The sequence below is a fragment of the Pipistrellus kuhlii genome, unplaced genomic scaffold (assembly GCF_014108245.1).
Source record: "Pipistrellus kuhlii isolate mPipKuh1 unplaced genomic scaffold, mPipKuh1.p scaffold_m20_p_5, whole genome shotgun sequence".
Taxonomy (NCBI): Eukaryota; Metazoa; Chordata; class Mammalia; order Chiroptera; family Vespertilionidae; genus Pipistrellus; species Pipistrellus kuhlii.
The window spans coordinates 9,247,216-9,263,635 of record NW_023425551.1 but is presented as its reverse complement, the minus strand read 5'-3'; the positions used below and the strand labels follow the sequence as shown (position 1 = coordinate 9,263,635).

The window sequence follows — 16,420 nt, the reverse complement described above, 5'->3', positions numbered from 1 at the left end:
TAACTGCCCTCCCCTGCAGGCCTGGTCACCCCTAATTGCCCTTCCCTGCAGGCCTGGTCCCCCCCTTAACTGCTCTCTCCTGCAGGCCTGGGTTCCCCCCAACTGCCCTTCCCTGCATGCCCAGTTGCCCCCAACTTCCCTCCGCTGATGGTCTGGTCACCCCTAACTGCCCTCCCCTGCAGGCTTGATCATCCCCAACTGCCCTCCCTTGCTGGCCATCTTGTGGTGGCCATCTTGTGTCCACATGGGGGCAGTCATCTTTGACCACATGAGGGCAACCATCTTGTGTTGGAGTGATGGTCAATTTGCATATTATTATTTTCTTAGATAGGATTAGATAGGCTAGAAGCCTGGTGCATGGGTGGGGGCCAGCTGGTTTGCCCTGAAGGGTGTCCTGGATCAGGGTGGGGGTTCCCTTGGGGTGTGGGGCAGCCTAGGTTAGAGGCCTGTGGTGGTTTTCAGGCTAGCTATGCCCCCCAGCAACCCAAACGGAGGTCCTGATATCTGGGATTTATTTATCTTCTATAATTGAAACTTTGAAGCCTTGAGCAGAGCCAAACCTCCTGCTCTGCTACATGGATGCAGCCATTTTTGTTGAGATTTATTTATCTTCTATAATTGAAACTCTGTATCCTTAAGCAGAGATCAAGGCAAGCCAGGGCTATAGAAACTTGGCTTCTTCCATTGCGGGGCAACTCAAGCCTCCTGCTCTCTCCAGCTCTGTGACTACCACCATTTTTGTTGGGATTTATTTATCTTCTATATTTGAAACTTTTTAGCCTTGAGTGGAAGTCTGGGCCTGCCAGGGCAGGCAGAAAGCTTGGCTTCCTCCATTGCTGGGAAAACCCAAGCCTCTTGCTCTCCATAGCTGCAGCCATCTTGGTTGGGTTAATTTGCATACTCACTCCTGATTGGCTGGTGGGTGTAATGGAGGTACAGTCAATTTGAATATTACTCTTTTATTAGATAGGGTAAGGCAATTCAATAATATAGTTTTTGTTTGTTTGTTTGTTTTTACAGAGAGGAGGAGAGAGGGATAGAGAGCTAGAACTGTCTATGAGAGAGAAACATCAACCAGCTGCCTCTTGCACACCCCTACCTGGGATGTGCCCGCAACCAATGTACATGCCCTTGACTGGAATCGAATCTGGGATCTTTCAGTCCGCAGACCGACGCTCTACCACTGAGCCAAACCGGTTTTGGCTCAATAATATAGTTTTGATATAAGGAATAATTGCCACCAAGCCGAATATAATGAGGGGATATGCTGAAAACTTTGAAAATTAAACACCAGGAAATTTAATTTGCAAGGAGAAATAAAATTAAATTGCATTCAAATTTATTTTTAAAGTTTCTCAGAGCATCACTAATTCAAAATGTATTTATAATATACCTAATGGAGCTAATAGTTTACTTATATGGAGCTAAATGGTTAGTGAGATTTTACTTAAAACTTCTACTGAACATTTTGAGGATAAAAATGTGCCATGGATGTTCCATTACAATTTTTTAATATTTCAAAGGATGACACTTTTAGTTGTAAGTCTTGATAAGTTACTATGGGAACTGCAGAGGTTCTAAGATTTGACAGAAATGAACAAGAGATGAGCAGTGCTGTAAATTGCACAGTAGATGCCAGAAGATTTAGAGACAAACTTTTGTAACAATTTTGAAATAGTCCAAACATTATTGTAAACTCTCATTAAATCCGTTTTCTGGATTTTTCTTCTAATTTACACTCAATATTAAAATGTTAACCTCAAACTTAAATACCAAAAAATTCAATTTTTATTTAAAATATATATCTATACGTTATTCTGTTTCTTTGAGCTTAGAAAATACTATCTAGACTAGGGGTGTCGAACTCAATCAGAGAAGGGGCCAAAATCTAAAATCCAGCCTAAATCGCGGGCCAAATGGTTTACTGAACAGTCATAAACTGTCATTGTGATGGAAACGCAGCAGAGTGCAGTGATGACAGCGCGGTGCAGGCCACATTGCAAGGCCTGGCGGGACGGATTTGGCCCGGGGGCCTTGTGTTTGACACATATGATCTAGACTAAAAAAATAATATCTGACTGACAAAATTCTACATTGATATAAGTGACTAGTCAGAAAAACACTTGACTGTCTTGCCATTTGAAATCAAGATTGAGCACATTATGAAGAGCCCTAAAGTTGCCTTTTGAAGGAGCACTATTTGAAGAAAGAAGGTGTTTTTGTTTTTGTTTTTAAATAGTAAAAATGAACATATTTGTGGCATTTAAAACACATTAAAAACTTATGAAAATATTTTTTTCTGTTTACTATGGAGAATAACCTTTTTTAAGCACCAATGTCGTAAAGACATATGGTGTGCTAGAATTGAATTATAACTCTAGGCTCCATCATATTGAACTTTTGTGTATTCTTTATCTGCTCAGGCTTGCCATTAAATCCCTTTCCCAATAGGTTAGACAGGCTATAAACAACAAAAGTAAGATACAAGCTTCAATAATTTTTCAAATGAAGAGCAATTTCCATATATCATATATCATCAAGTAAATATGCTTTCCCTCGCATTCTCAGATCCACAGTGTCACATGTTTCATGTTCTTTGGATTAAAGACAACTGAAGTCCCCCCCAAAGAGCAACAAAAGAATGCTCAAAGTACTAACTTTTTTATAGTATCTGCAAAATGCTGAGAGTACTAGCAGACTATAGTGTGATCATGTGAATTCTATTTATCTCGCTACTTAATTTCTGCATTCTTCCCAGGTTAAAATTACAAGATTCTTATTTTTTGTTGAAAATACAAACTATTGTCTTTTTTAATAATATAATTTATTCACTAAATAGTACCTCAATCCCAAATACGTATTTTTTTGATCGATGATTAAAACTTATTGCTCCTGTCTAGCCTGTGTGGCTCAATAGTTGAGTGTCTATGAACCAGAAGGTCACGATTCAATTCCCAGTCAGAGCGCATGCTACAGTTATGGGCTTGAGCCCCAGTGTAGGGCATGCAGGAGGTAGTTGACCAATGATTCTCTCTCATCATTGATATTTCTGTCTCTTCCTCTTTGAAATACATTAAACACACACACACACACACACACACACACACACACCACAAAACCCTATTGCTTCCAATCTTAAAAATTCAGTAACCTCGCTAATTAAGAGAAATTCAGCACAAATACTTTATAAGGTAAGAAAGTCTTGCTTTTAAAGGGTAAATTGTTTTTATATTACTCACCAAGCAAAGCATAAATAAATGAAGTGAGCAAACCAGTAGGATATATAGATCCTTCTGGATAATGCAGTATTACAGAAGTGGAAAGAGAAAAGTGGTGAGCAGTCTGTGCCTATTTTTACAAGCTCCGTTTTTATTTAATCACTGTTTTATCTCTCAGAACTAGGAGACATACAGTTTCTAGTTGCTAAGTTGTTGAGTATGCTGATCACGGTTTGGAGATGTAAATAACCATGCCTACTGTGTGCCAAACGTGACAGAATTTAGTTAGGGACTTAACTTGTGTTATGCTGTAATTCCAGCCATAGTCTTATTTTGTGGGCACAGCTATTCCTATTTCACACCTAAGGAAACTGCAATGCTGAGAATGTATTGTTAAAGTGAGCATTAGAATGGAAAATTGGTTCTAATTACAAACTCAGATCCTATCCACTGAACCATGCCCTCTCAATAGTGTGGCATAATGACAGTAGCACTGAACCAGGGATCAACATGCACAACCAGCAATAGTCACGTGATTTTGCAATCTTGCTTTTAAAAGCAAGGTGAATGCTGCAAGTGATAGCACTGGAATAAGGAAGAGGTTTGTTCTACCAGAAGTTGGTCTAAGGAAGAGGTGTTGATCAGTTGTGCCAGATGCTGCAAGAGCTGAAAAAGACAATGTCTAACGAAAGCTCATTACATCTCAAGATCAGAAATTAACTAGCGATTTCTGAAAAGGCAGTTCATCAGAGGCATGGAGACAGCTTTCTGTAGCAGTGGAATAATGAGCGTGCTTAAAACTTCTCCCTGCTGTTTGTTTCAGCAAAGCTGGGTTCAGACATTAGTTCTGATCTCTGTCCCATAGATCAATAGCCTTGAATAAAGTCCTTATTACACATTTAAAAGCTTGGTGCAATCTTTTAATATATATACCGGTATATATTTATTGATTGCAGAGATAAAGGGAGAAGGAGAGAGCTATAGAAACATCAGTGATGAGAGAGAATTATTGATAGGCTGCCTCCTGTACTTCCTACACATGTGCCCTGACCAAGAATCGAATCGTGACCTCCTGGTTCATAGTCAATGCTCAACCACTGAGCTATGCTGGCAGGGCTATTTGGTGAAATTTTTGCTTTGCCTGACCTTATGAGTCCTTGTCTAATATCAAATATTCTCTGATATCTTTGTGGTTACGCAAGTTTCTTTGAGATTTACACTGTAAAAAATTCTTATTCAAGACAATTATATTAGTAACTCTTTAGGCAAAAACTTCACCAGTAAGAATTGGTGGAAATTAGAATATGCAATACTCTGTATTATAAATTTCAGATAAAAAATGATAGAAATAAATCCTGAATCCTGTACCATTGAGCATTTGGGAAAATAACTGAAATTTAGAAAATAAAATAATTCTAAGTCTCAATATATCTTCAAACTCATTACAATTACTTTCTTCAAATCTGTCCTTTGGTTGTACAATTCTTTTTAGTATACCTTTATGCAAGCATACTCAGAGAGGAAAGATACATTTCCCTTCCTTTTTCTTGTCTTTATTTTTGTTTAACTAATATATCAGATTATTAAACCAGCATTGGTCATCTTGCAGACTGAAAACTTATTAACTGATTTGTTTCTTACTTTTCATCTAGATGTTTGAAGTAACTGCTATATTTTCAGCTGGTCTGTCAGAAAGCCAATAGTTAATATTGTTAGATTTTCATGAAATGATTCTTTGCTTGCAATTTGCTCATTTCCTTTGATATCACAGTGGTAGATGGGTTTAATGGATGTTAAAATGCAAGCCTGTCACCAGTCTACTGCAGCTAGTCCGCATGCTGATACTTAAACAGCATTATTAGCAGATTTTCAGAGGTTTTCCCTTTTAGTTTTATAGTGCAACCTTTCTGCTTTTAAGTTTCAGATATTTGCACATTTATGTTTTTTTTACAGAAGCATTTCCCCTTTGAAGAGATGATTCTCAACCTTTGCATAAGTGTGCCCTCTGTTTACTGTCATTTCTGTAGGCAACAGAGATTAGGCTCTTCTGACTGAATAAAAAAAAAGATTTATAGAAAACATTTTTAAACAGACTTATTAACATACTTTTTCTACAAATGTGTGTATTTCCCCCCCCCCCCCAGTCTTTGCTGTGTAAGTGGCTCAGTCAATAAGATTTTATTTTCCATGTAAAAGAAAAAAAAAAAAAGATTAATGAGTTGGTGTTAGAATGCTTGGACATCATAGAACCTGGGGTTTAATTCCTCTCCTCCAAAACCTATTAGCTTCATGACCTTGGACAACTTTACATTTCTTGAGTATTAGTTTCTTTATTTGTAAGGAGAGGTAATTGATGAGGTCATTTCCATTAAACATTTAGCAAAGGGCCTGGGCTCTCAATAAATGTTAATTCTCCCTCCTGTTGGGAGAAGATAACTAGTACCTGCGAGAAAATTAACTGCCTTGATCTTCAAATTGCCCATCCATCTCATCCCTGGAATTAATCATGGAAACTGTCACTTGTGCAGGCGTGAAGAGTTGGTCACCCACACTTAAGATTACGTGGAATGACAGAGGTGTGTTTGCTCTCCCTCCACCCAGCGAGTCTATGATTTGTAACACAGTCCTGGATCGATGACTTTGTCACCATTAAATATCAGTTGTCACATGGAGTTCATTAGACAACACCCTGCGGAATGCCCGGAGCTGCTGAGCCGTGGCAGGTCAGCGGTGGCTCCCTGCTGGGGAGGCTGGGGGCTGAGGGAGAGGAAACACTGTCACTCTCGGAAGGGGAAGGACACACAGGAATGGCTTAGCCTGAGACTGGCCGGCCGGCACACGCTCCAAGCGATGTGTCATCATCACTCCTGACGCATGAGCCGCAGCTCCACGCTCCTGTGGCCAAGAGCAGGCCGCTCACTCTGCAGAGAACCTTGTAGACGACCTAATTGTCTCTCTAACGACTGTAACCATTTTGTTTGAAGAAAGAGAAAAGGAATAAAGGCTTTTTGAATTTCGGGGGGAAGACAATAGGCATTTCAGAGTATTAGGAACCATTTCCTTTTCCTTTTCTTTTTATTAGGTTCTTAGATGCTTTTGTTCCCAAAAGAACATGTTTGCTTTCTTTTTACGTGGTTGAATGGTGAAATAAATGCAGAAAGTGAGAATGAGCTATATAAAACAAACAGAAAGCAACGTACAATCATAAACTTGGGAGATCTTTGTAATAATGGGATTTAAACTGAGATGAGAGCCCAGAGTACTTTCTAGCCTGTCATGTCTAGCTCAGGGCTGGGAACTCGTGGCCCCTGGAAACAGTTGTCTGTTTGTTTTTATTTGTTTGTTTGTAATAGATGAAGGCGTAATACTGAATGAAAGTTTGAATGTCCTAGCGGACTCTCAATTCCAATAATTACAGGCTGTTGTTCCTTGTGATTAAGCCCCTATCCCAGTGTTTGGCAAACTCATTAGTCAACAGAGCGGCAAACCACAACTCGTGAGCCGCATGTGGCTTTTGAGCTACAGTTTGCTGGCCACTGTCCTAGCCCATCTTATTTGCCCAAATAATTAAATTCATGTTAAAAAATCAGAGTTATTATGATGATAAGACAGTTTTGTATAAGCCTATTTTTTTTTGTAGACATGCATTTTCATTTGTCTTTGATACATATCTAAGAATTTCCAGGCCTTATGATAGATATGTGCTTAATTTTTAAAAGGAAATTGATAAACCATTTTCCAAAGTGATTGCACTTTTTTACATTCCCACTAGCAATGTATGAGATTTTCACTTTCTCTTCATCCTGCCTGCTCACATTTGGAGTTGCCAGTTTTTTTTCATTTTAGCTATTCTAGTGTTTATATAATGGTATTTCACTGTGGTTTTAATATGCGTTTCCCTAATGATATTGATGACCTTTTCATGTGATTGTCTGTCATTTATATGCCTTCCTTTGTGAAGTGTTTTAGTCCTTATCCATTTTTAAAAACTACATATTATTATTGATGTGTAGGACTTCTTTGTATATTATAAAAACAAGTCCTTTGACAAATATATCTTTTATTAATATGTTTCTCTCATCTTTGTTTGCCTATTCATTTTTAATGATGCCTTTTGATTAACACAACTTTTTAATTTTGAAGAAGTCTATGCAATTCCTGTTCTTTCTTTCATAGTTCTTCCTATTTGTGATGTAGCAAAATAATGTGTGTCATGAAAATATTTACTGCATATCTTCTAGACATTTTATACTTTTAGCATTTATATTTAAGTTGATGACGCACATCAAGTCAATTTTCAAGTGTACTGTAAGGTAAGTATTGAGGTTCAATTTCTTTCTGTATAAATATTTACTTGTTTCAGCATCATTTAATGGAGACATTCCTTTCTCTCGTGAATTGCATTGACATCCTTGTTAAAATTAAGTGAATATGTTTTCTAAAATGTTTTATTGATCTATTTATTTTTTATGATAATATCGCCTCGTCTTGATTACTACAGCTTTGTAATAATGCTTGAAGTCAGGTAGTACAAGTCCTGAAACTTTGTTTTGTTTATTAAGATTTTTTGTGTGTCTATTCTTGCTCTTTTGCATTATTATATAAATTTTAGAAACAACTAGTCAATTTCTATAAACTCCTGCTGGGATTATGATCATAATTGCAATGAATCTTTATAACAATATACAATACTTTCTTTTTTTTGTTAATCCTAAATAGAGGATATTTTTCCATTAAATTTTTTAAGAGAGTAGAAGGAAGAGGGAGAGATACAGAGAGAGAGAAACATCAGTGTGAGAGAGACACATCGATTGCTTGCCTCCTCCACAGGCTCTTGACCATGACTGGATATCAAACCTACAACCCTCATACATGCCCTTGTCCTGAATTGAACCTGGGACCCTTCAATTTGTGGGCTGATGCTTTCTCCACAGAGCCAGACTGACTAGGGCTATATAGCTATCTTATTGAATCTGTCAATTCATGGCATGTTCTATTTCTCAATTTATTTTGGTCTTCTTTAACTTATCTTATTTCAGTTATGCAACACAGTTCTGAAGATCTACTATGCAGCATAGTGTCCATAGCTAACAATCTGTATTGTATACTTAAAATTTTTTAAGATGGAAGATATTACCACACACACACACACACACACACACACACACACACACAAAATAATGATGATGATAAAGGGGCAGGAGGAAACCTTGGTTGTGATTGGACATGTCTATGACCTTGATGGTAGTGGTTATTCACAGATGCATATAAATATAAAATTATGTGCATTAAATATGTAAAACTCGTACATGTTAATCATATCTCAATAAAGTAGCTTTAATGTATCTAAATTTTAAAAATACATTTCAAAGATACAAAGAAAGAATTTGCAATTCTAAACATTTTAAATTTAACAATCTAAGAAGAGGGAGCAGGGATGGTGATGGGGCTTTATTATTTTCAAGAGGGAGAATTAAACATCTTATTTTTAATTTGTATTTACCATTTACAACCTCCTCTCTGTACTATTATTAAATAGTGACATTATAGTCTTCTAATAATTTCTATGGCTGATTCTATCTTTATATATAAATTGAAGCTATCAAATATCTAGCACATCTACAGCAAAGCAAAGTAATTATCAGAATTACTGTAGAATAACAGAATTACTGAATTTTTAAGTGGGTACATTATTTTTCTTGGAAGAATAATCTTTGAATGTATTATACCAATTGTGAAGGTTAAATCATATTTTTGATTAGCAATGCAAACATATTTTTGTCTGATTTTTACAAATAGTTGTGATGTTGTTATTGCTTTCATTTTAAATGATTAGTATTAAGATAATGATATGAACATTTTGCATATTTTCTTATGAGGTATGCAGTGTTACCCAATCTAAGTCTAAAGAATAGCTTAATGCTAGAGCCTGATGATCTGAATACTTAATTAAGAAAATCATTTGCAAGGTGTAATAAATTTCTCCTATGTTTCAGCCAATCCCATAAATAGCAATCTTATTTACATGACAATTTAAGCCCTTTAGTAATTATTCTATCATCTTCAATAATTTTTTTCCAATCCTATATAATAAAAAGGTAATATGCAAATTGACCATCACTCCAACACACAAGATGGCCACCTCATGTGGTCAAAGATGGCTGCCACAAGATGGCTTGCAGGGGAGGGCAGTTGGGGGTGACCAGGCCTGCAGGGGAAGGCAGTTGGGGGCAACCAGGCCTACAGAGGAGGACAGTTGGAGCAACCAGGCCTGCAGGAGAGAATAGTTAGGGGCAACCAGGCCAGCAGAGAGGGCAGTAGGAGATGACCAGGCCTGCAGAGGAGGGCAGTTAGGGAAAATAGGGCCACTAGGGAAGGGCAGTTAGGGGCAACCAGGCTGGCAATGGAGGGCCGTTAGGGGTGACTGGGCCAGCTGGGGAGGGCAGTTAGGGGTAATCAGGCCAGTAGGGGAGCAGTTAGCTGTCAATCAGGCTGGCAGGAGAGTGGTTAAGGGGTGATCAGGCTGGCAGGCAGGTAAATGGTTGGAAGCCAGCAGTCCTGGATTGTGAGAGTCAGTAGGACATCCCTCAAGGGGTCCCAGATTGAAGAGGGTGCAGGCTGGGCTGAGGGACACCTCCTCATACATGAATTTGGTGCACCTGGCCTCTAGTATAAAATAAAAGGTACCTATGCCCATCATCTAGTGTCAAAGTTTTATTAAGAGGCATGCATTGAAAGATGAAAATTAAACTTCCAGTGTTTAAAATAAGTGTCTCTAATTTTTGAAGTTTTGAGGACAAACCTACCCTAAGGGAATTTTTTTTGATGTATGTCAATCAGTATTTATACTATTATATAATAGTCATCTAAATCTATGGAGGTATACTTGTCCTGCAGAAAACTATATTAAATTTATCGTTTACACTAGTATCTATAAATGTCAGATTTCTGTTTGTTAATTAGATTTTTTTCTATATCATCCTTCCAATCAAATGAGTTAAAACATTTTTTTGTGTGTCAAATTTAAGTCTAGAGTACTTGATGCATACTAATTAATTTTACTTTGTTATAGAAAATGAAGATGGGTTTTTGTATACTTGTGTATGGTAGGGGATAGTCAGCTGCCCCTGGCTGCCATATTTCTTGATGAGGTGACTTGTACCCTGGCATGCTTACTCCTTTAAAGGAGCAAAATATGCCATTTGCAGAGCTGCATACAGCACTCCGTGCTCCTCTCCATGCACGAACACATGCTGTGGGGTACCTCTGCAAAGTTTCTGGAACACAGGGAAAAGAAGCCATTACATGCACAATATCACTGGGCAAAAAAGGTGTGTGTGGAAGATCGGGAGTCCTGGGTAGCTTCTCAAATGGAATCCAAATAGGAAGGGCTGGTTTTCCTCACATTGAGATAAGAAAAATGGAAATTACAAGGTTCTTTGGTTTCTCTCCATTCATCAGCTTCACAGCTGGTTTGTTTGGCTTTTTCCAAGTGATTAGTGTTGCCTTTACAGAAGGACACAATCTTTTATCTAATGTTCAGCTGGACAGGCCTCTGATCAGGCCTCTTTATCATGTCTGCTCCCTGGCTACATGGTGTGTGGCTGATAAGGCACTCTTGCAAGGCACTCTTGCAGGTGGAATTGGGCTAAGACGTCAAGTGGACTCAGGGCCGGGCCACAGGGCATGGAAGCCTGTGTCCTCACACAGATCACATCATTTCACTACCAGCTGAAGGCCTTGTGCTCTTATTCTTCTTTCTAGGGAAACCCATTAATGGAAGGAATCACCTTTTTTTTTTGTTTTTGTTTTTTGTTTTTTAAATCTTTTTTTATTTTATTGATATTTATTTTATTGATATTTTACAGAGAGGAAGGGAGAGAGATAGAGAGCTAGAAACGTCTATGAGAGAGAAACATCGACCAGCTGCCTCTTGCACACCCCCTACCGGGGATGTGCCCGCAACCAATGTACATGCCCCTTGACCGGAATCGAACCTGGGACCTTTCAGTCCGAAGACCAATGCTCTACCACTGAGCCAAACCGGTTTCGGCGGAATCACCTGTTTAAAAGATTGTTACCTCGCCTTCACCAAAATCAGTGTGAGGCAAGGAGGAATAAAGAGATACAGGGGGAGAGAGGGAGAAGGGACAACAGAGAAAGGAGGAGGAGGTTCTGTGAAAGGCAAGGAGCCTTGGATTCTCGTGTCTTCTCTTCCATTTCCCCCCCCAATCTTTTCTTCTGACAACCCAAATCATTTTGATTTTTTGATATCCATCTCATAAATACCAGTAATTTACCCATGAGCCCCTGAAAATACGTTAATTTGTCCAAATCAGAAGAACCATCCTCAGGCCACATCAAGACTGGAATCGGACATACCCACCCCAAATGTGACAGCAAGATAACACCCCTTTAACAGAAAGACCTGCAGGACACTTTCCCAGCCTCCCATCTTGTTCAACATTCAGGTGATCCTGACAGGATTTCAGAGCCTATATTTTCCGTGCTGCTCGGTAGTAACAGTGAATGTGGAGAGGGTAGTTATTCTGGCTAATATTTCAAACAGCAGAGGACTGGAAGGAAGAGTATTGATTTCAGGGTCACTTACCTGACTCTTGTGTGCCCACAGAACTTCAGCCGGTTCACTAAATTCAGGAACTGCCAGACATAGGAAGAGGACACTGACCTTTCTGTCACCTCAGTGGGGCACTTCATTTCAGTCAAGAGATGGGGTGGACCAATCCCCATTTCTGCTAGGATTAGGGTATAGTCTTCCTTTAACCCAATTCCTCTTGTTTTGCTTTTTTTAAAACATACTTTATTGATTTCAGAGAGGCAGGGAGAGGGAGAGAGCGATAGAAACATGGATGATGAGAGAGAACCATTGATTGATTGTTTACTGCACGTTCCCTACTGGAGATTGAGCCTGAAACCTGCGCACGTGTCCTTGACTGGAATCGAACCCAGGTTCTTTTAATTCACAAGCTGATGCTCTATCCACTGAACCAAATCGATGTGTGTGAAAGTGGATAATAATTGTGAGCCTTATGTTGCAATTAGTGAGGACCCAGAGGCTGGCGAACTGCTCTTTATCACTAATTCTGACAGCCTTAGTAAAGGCTCCCAAAGGAACAGTTGTTAATGGAGAAACAAACTAACTCAGTACTGAGCCATATATTCTTAGTTTCTGACTTTTTAATGTAGATAAACTATTGGGCTCTCTTGCATTTCAGCCACTCCAGCTTCAGCCTGGACATCACCTTCATCACAGGCTAAAAGATGGTGCCATTTTATGGCTCAGAGTGTTTTTCTTCCCTCAAGGAGTCAGTCCTGTGCTTCCTGAAAACCATTCCTGGGTGGGAAGGAATATTTAATCCCTGCCACTCCATCTTGGTCGTTGACTAGTAATGTAGACAGGACTTTGCTTACACAATGAAAAGAATCATATTCTCTTAGTGAATAAATTTTCTAAAAATAAGATAGGAAACTTCACAATGTTTTTCATAGATTCAGGATGCACTGCACAGCTATTACTTGGGTTACAAGTTAATCTTGACTGAGAGGGTGGTGTAAAAAAGTTAATATATATATAATATATATATATTTCTTGCTTATATACTTATAAAATCTAACTTAAAGTCTTTCATATATATGTTCTTTTTAGGCATATATATTTTTTATTTTAGGCATAGATATTTATTTTTATTTAATTAATTAATTTATTTTTACATATTTTCTTTTTTATTGTTTGAAGTATTACAAATAATAGTTCATATGTCTCCCCCCCCCCCCCCCCCATTGACCTCCTCCCAGCATCCCCTATCTCCCAGTACATGCCCTTACCTGTATATTATTTAGATGTTTGTTTGTTTTTTAAAATATATTTTATTGATTTTTAACAGAGAGGAAGGGAGAGGTATAGAGAGCTAGAAATGTCTATGAGAGAGAAACATCGTCCAGCTGCCTCCTGCACACCCCATGTACATGCCCTTGACCGGAATCGAACCTGGAACCTTTCAGTTGGCAGACTGATGCTCTACCACTGAGCCAAACTGGCTTTGGCTATTTAGATGTTTTCAAGAGCTGACTTAGTCAAAGAACTTTACATTTTAAATATTGTTTTGATTTTTCTCTGTCTAATTCCCAAGAAATGTAAATGCATTACTCCCCTACTCTCAGTAGATAAGTATCTTTCATGATTAATTCCAATTCGGTTAAAGAGATACTGATTAACTTTTAGAAGAGAAAGCCTTAATAAAAAAGTGCCTGAAAATGGGCATAAGTAACACCCATGCCTAAAATAAGGCATGGAACCCCTTGAGTTCATTCATTTTACAGCATCTTTTTGGTTAATAAGAAAATCAGTTATGGGGAAAGCAATACTGAAGAGTCAACTAACAGCCTAGTTCAAAAGGAAGACAAATCACTCCTGCTGTTACAGAAGTACCTCTTAACATGATTTTGCTTAATTCTGACTCTTCGGCTTAAGCAGAAATTCCAGCAAAACGGAGTGATTCCATTTTAATTATGACCTACTTTCAAGCCTTGTAGATTGGCAGAACTCCATGAACATAATAAGTAGTTGTATCCCCTGGAATACGTTTGAGCTAGCCATAGTTATTGCACACACATTCAATGAATATTTCAAATCAAAGCCGCTTGTTCCATGAATAGGTTAAGTGAAGATCAATTTACATCATTTCACTACTCTTCTCCTGCAGTTCTCAAATGCGAGAGCAAAATGGGTAATTTCTCACTGTAAATAGGGCGAATAAAGATGTTGCAACCCAACCATTTCAATATAAAGGCATTATATATTCTTTCCTAGTCTTGGATTGATTGCCAGACATATGGCTTCTACAGTTATCTTACATTTTAGGTGACTTGCTTATATTGAATTGGGGGACAAGGAGGGTAAAATTTACACATGTCTTTTTCTCAGCAGCTCAGCCAGAAAACAATTCATATTGGAGGAAGTATATTCAAAATAATATGATTTTTAATTTTATTTTTGAGTGTCAATGACCCATGTTATTTCTCTTCTCCTAGTGGATAATTAAGATCTGATTTTCTTACTAGTATGGTAACTAATCACTTCGATGCACATATAAACTGAGATTATAAAGAAAAGTAAGATGAAGTGTTGAGTAAACACTATTTTAGGTAAAATCAATATAAACTGTACACTGAGTTCAATCAAGTGAACTTTTTATTTTATTTTATTTTATTATTTTTTAAAAAATATATTTTTATTGATTTTTAACAGAGAGGAAGGGAGAGAGATAGAGAGCTAGAAACGTCAATGAGAGAGTAACATCGACCAGCTGCCTCTTGCACACCCCCTACCGGGGATGTGCCTGCAACCAAGGTACATGCCCTTGACCAGAATCGAACCCGGGACCTTTCAGTCTGCAGACCGACGCTCTACCACTGAGCCAAACCGGTCTCGGCTCAAGTGAACTTTTAAACAAGAATATAGCTAATCAATAATTACACAAAAATATTTTCATACATCAATGAAGATGAAGAAAAGATTTGGCATGAAAAACTTAAGAATTTACCTGCCTAAAGTTTAACATGATGTCAAGGAAAGTATGCCTGACAACTTTTTATTATAAGCAGATTCTTCTTTTCTCAAAAATGATCAACTAAAGAAAATTGCTTTTCAGTTTTGAATCTTCATTTCAAATCAAGGAGCAAAGCTTAAACGTAATATAAACTCAGTAACCTCTTGTTGAAAAAGCCTCAGCCAGCTGGAATTCTGACCCAGACTTTCTTCACAGACCAGATGACCTTGACTCTGCTTTACTGAGAACTGGACATGATGTTCTGCAATATCTCCCTTTTGCCTTTTTTAAATACCTCTCAATCTATCTGTTTACTCCTATTCTCATAAGTTAGTAACTGAGCTCAGTTGCTATAATGCTAGTAGCTGTCAAACACATTGCCAAGACAATTGTCCTAACACACAGCTAGAGCATGAAAATGACTGATGCAACTCCTCTACTGGCTCCTAACTATTCATGGGTGGATTCCATCATCATAAATGTGATATACAGGGTAGCCTTATCTTTTCTTAACAGATTTTTCATTTGCCTCAATTTTTCCCATATACTAGTACACACAAACACAGCCTCTCTACTCAAGTCACACTGAATGATTGCTTTTTATACAAATCATAGTAATTCTGCCAATTTGGGGGCAGAACACCTTGTGGATTAAACGCCAGAGTATACTAATTTGAAAAAAGTTTTTTAAAACCTTTTGGGAAAAAAAATACTTCTCTGGCTTTGAAAGACCCCCAGAGGGAGACCCTCACTCTGTCCCACGGACAGACGGCGACCCCAATCAACCGCAGGAGGCGTCACTTGATGCAAACAGCAAGAGGCTTTATTCCAGCGCGCTGGGGCTCAACTCGTAACTCACGCAGGAGCAGAGGAGTCGAGCCCCGAGCAGAAAATCTTACAAGTATATATAGGCAAAAACTATGTCGGGAGGGGTTACACCCGGAGGGGGAAGAGGGGAACAAAGGAATTCTAAAAGGGGAGACTGGGTTTGTTAACATATTTTATGACAGGGCTTGCGCTAAGTCAACAGTCCTGTCCGGTAATCTCGCACTCTATTTCACTTTGAACTGTCAAAGCAAGGTTTACTCTGTTATCCTGTTTCTCTTATCTTGTCGGAGTAGACCTTGCTCTGTTTACTCCCTGCTCGGGGCTATTTCCTGAGACAACTTTAAGGGTCCTGTTCCCATCACTGGCGGGGGCCTTGGATAGTTGAGATAACACAGACAGCTTTTAAACATTTTTATTCTTTCATTCCCCCATTTGCTTTTTGGTAAGTTCTAATCATGGAACTTTTGTCTCTATATATTCTTCTCTGAGGCTATCTCCCTGGCTGAGGGACTGGTAGTGCTGCCTGAGTATTAATACCTGTACAGCACTTATTCTCTCCCTGATGAAGGTGACTAGGCGATTTAAGATACAGGGCCCAAAAGTGAGAATTAAAAGCAGTATAATAAGGGGACCCATCAGGGTGGATATGAGGTTGGTGAACCAAGGGCACCGGCTGTACTAACTCTCAAACCACCCTTGATGCGCCTCCCGATCTCGTTGCTTTGTTTCTAATTTTTCTCTAAGTTGGCTGAGGCTCCCCTTTATGACTCCAGCGTAAAAAAATATAGGTCTAAACCCCATCTA

At 38.5% G+C, this 16,420-nt stretch overlaps 1 long non-coding RNA gene across 1 annotated transcript in view; it reads right to left on the bottom strand.

The window, feature by feature from the left end:
* Positions 1 to 15,750, bottom strand: part of LOC118705928 — a 29,012-nt gene extending 13,262 nt beyond the window's left edge. Inside the window, exon 1 of the long non-coding RNA XR_004983859.2 lies at positions 15,541 to 15,750. This is a non-coding gene — a long non-coding RNA (uncharacterized LOC118705928). The remainder of the gene's footprint in view (positions 1 to 15,540) is intronic.
* Positions 15,751 to 16,420: the final 670 nt, after the last annotated feature.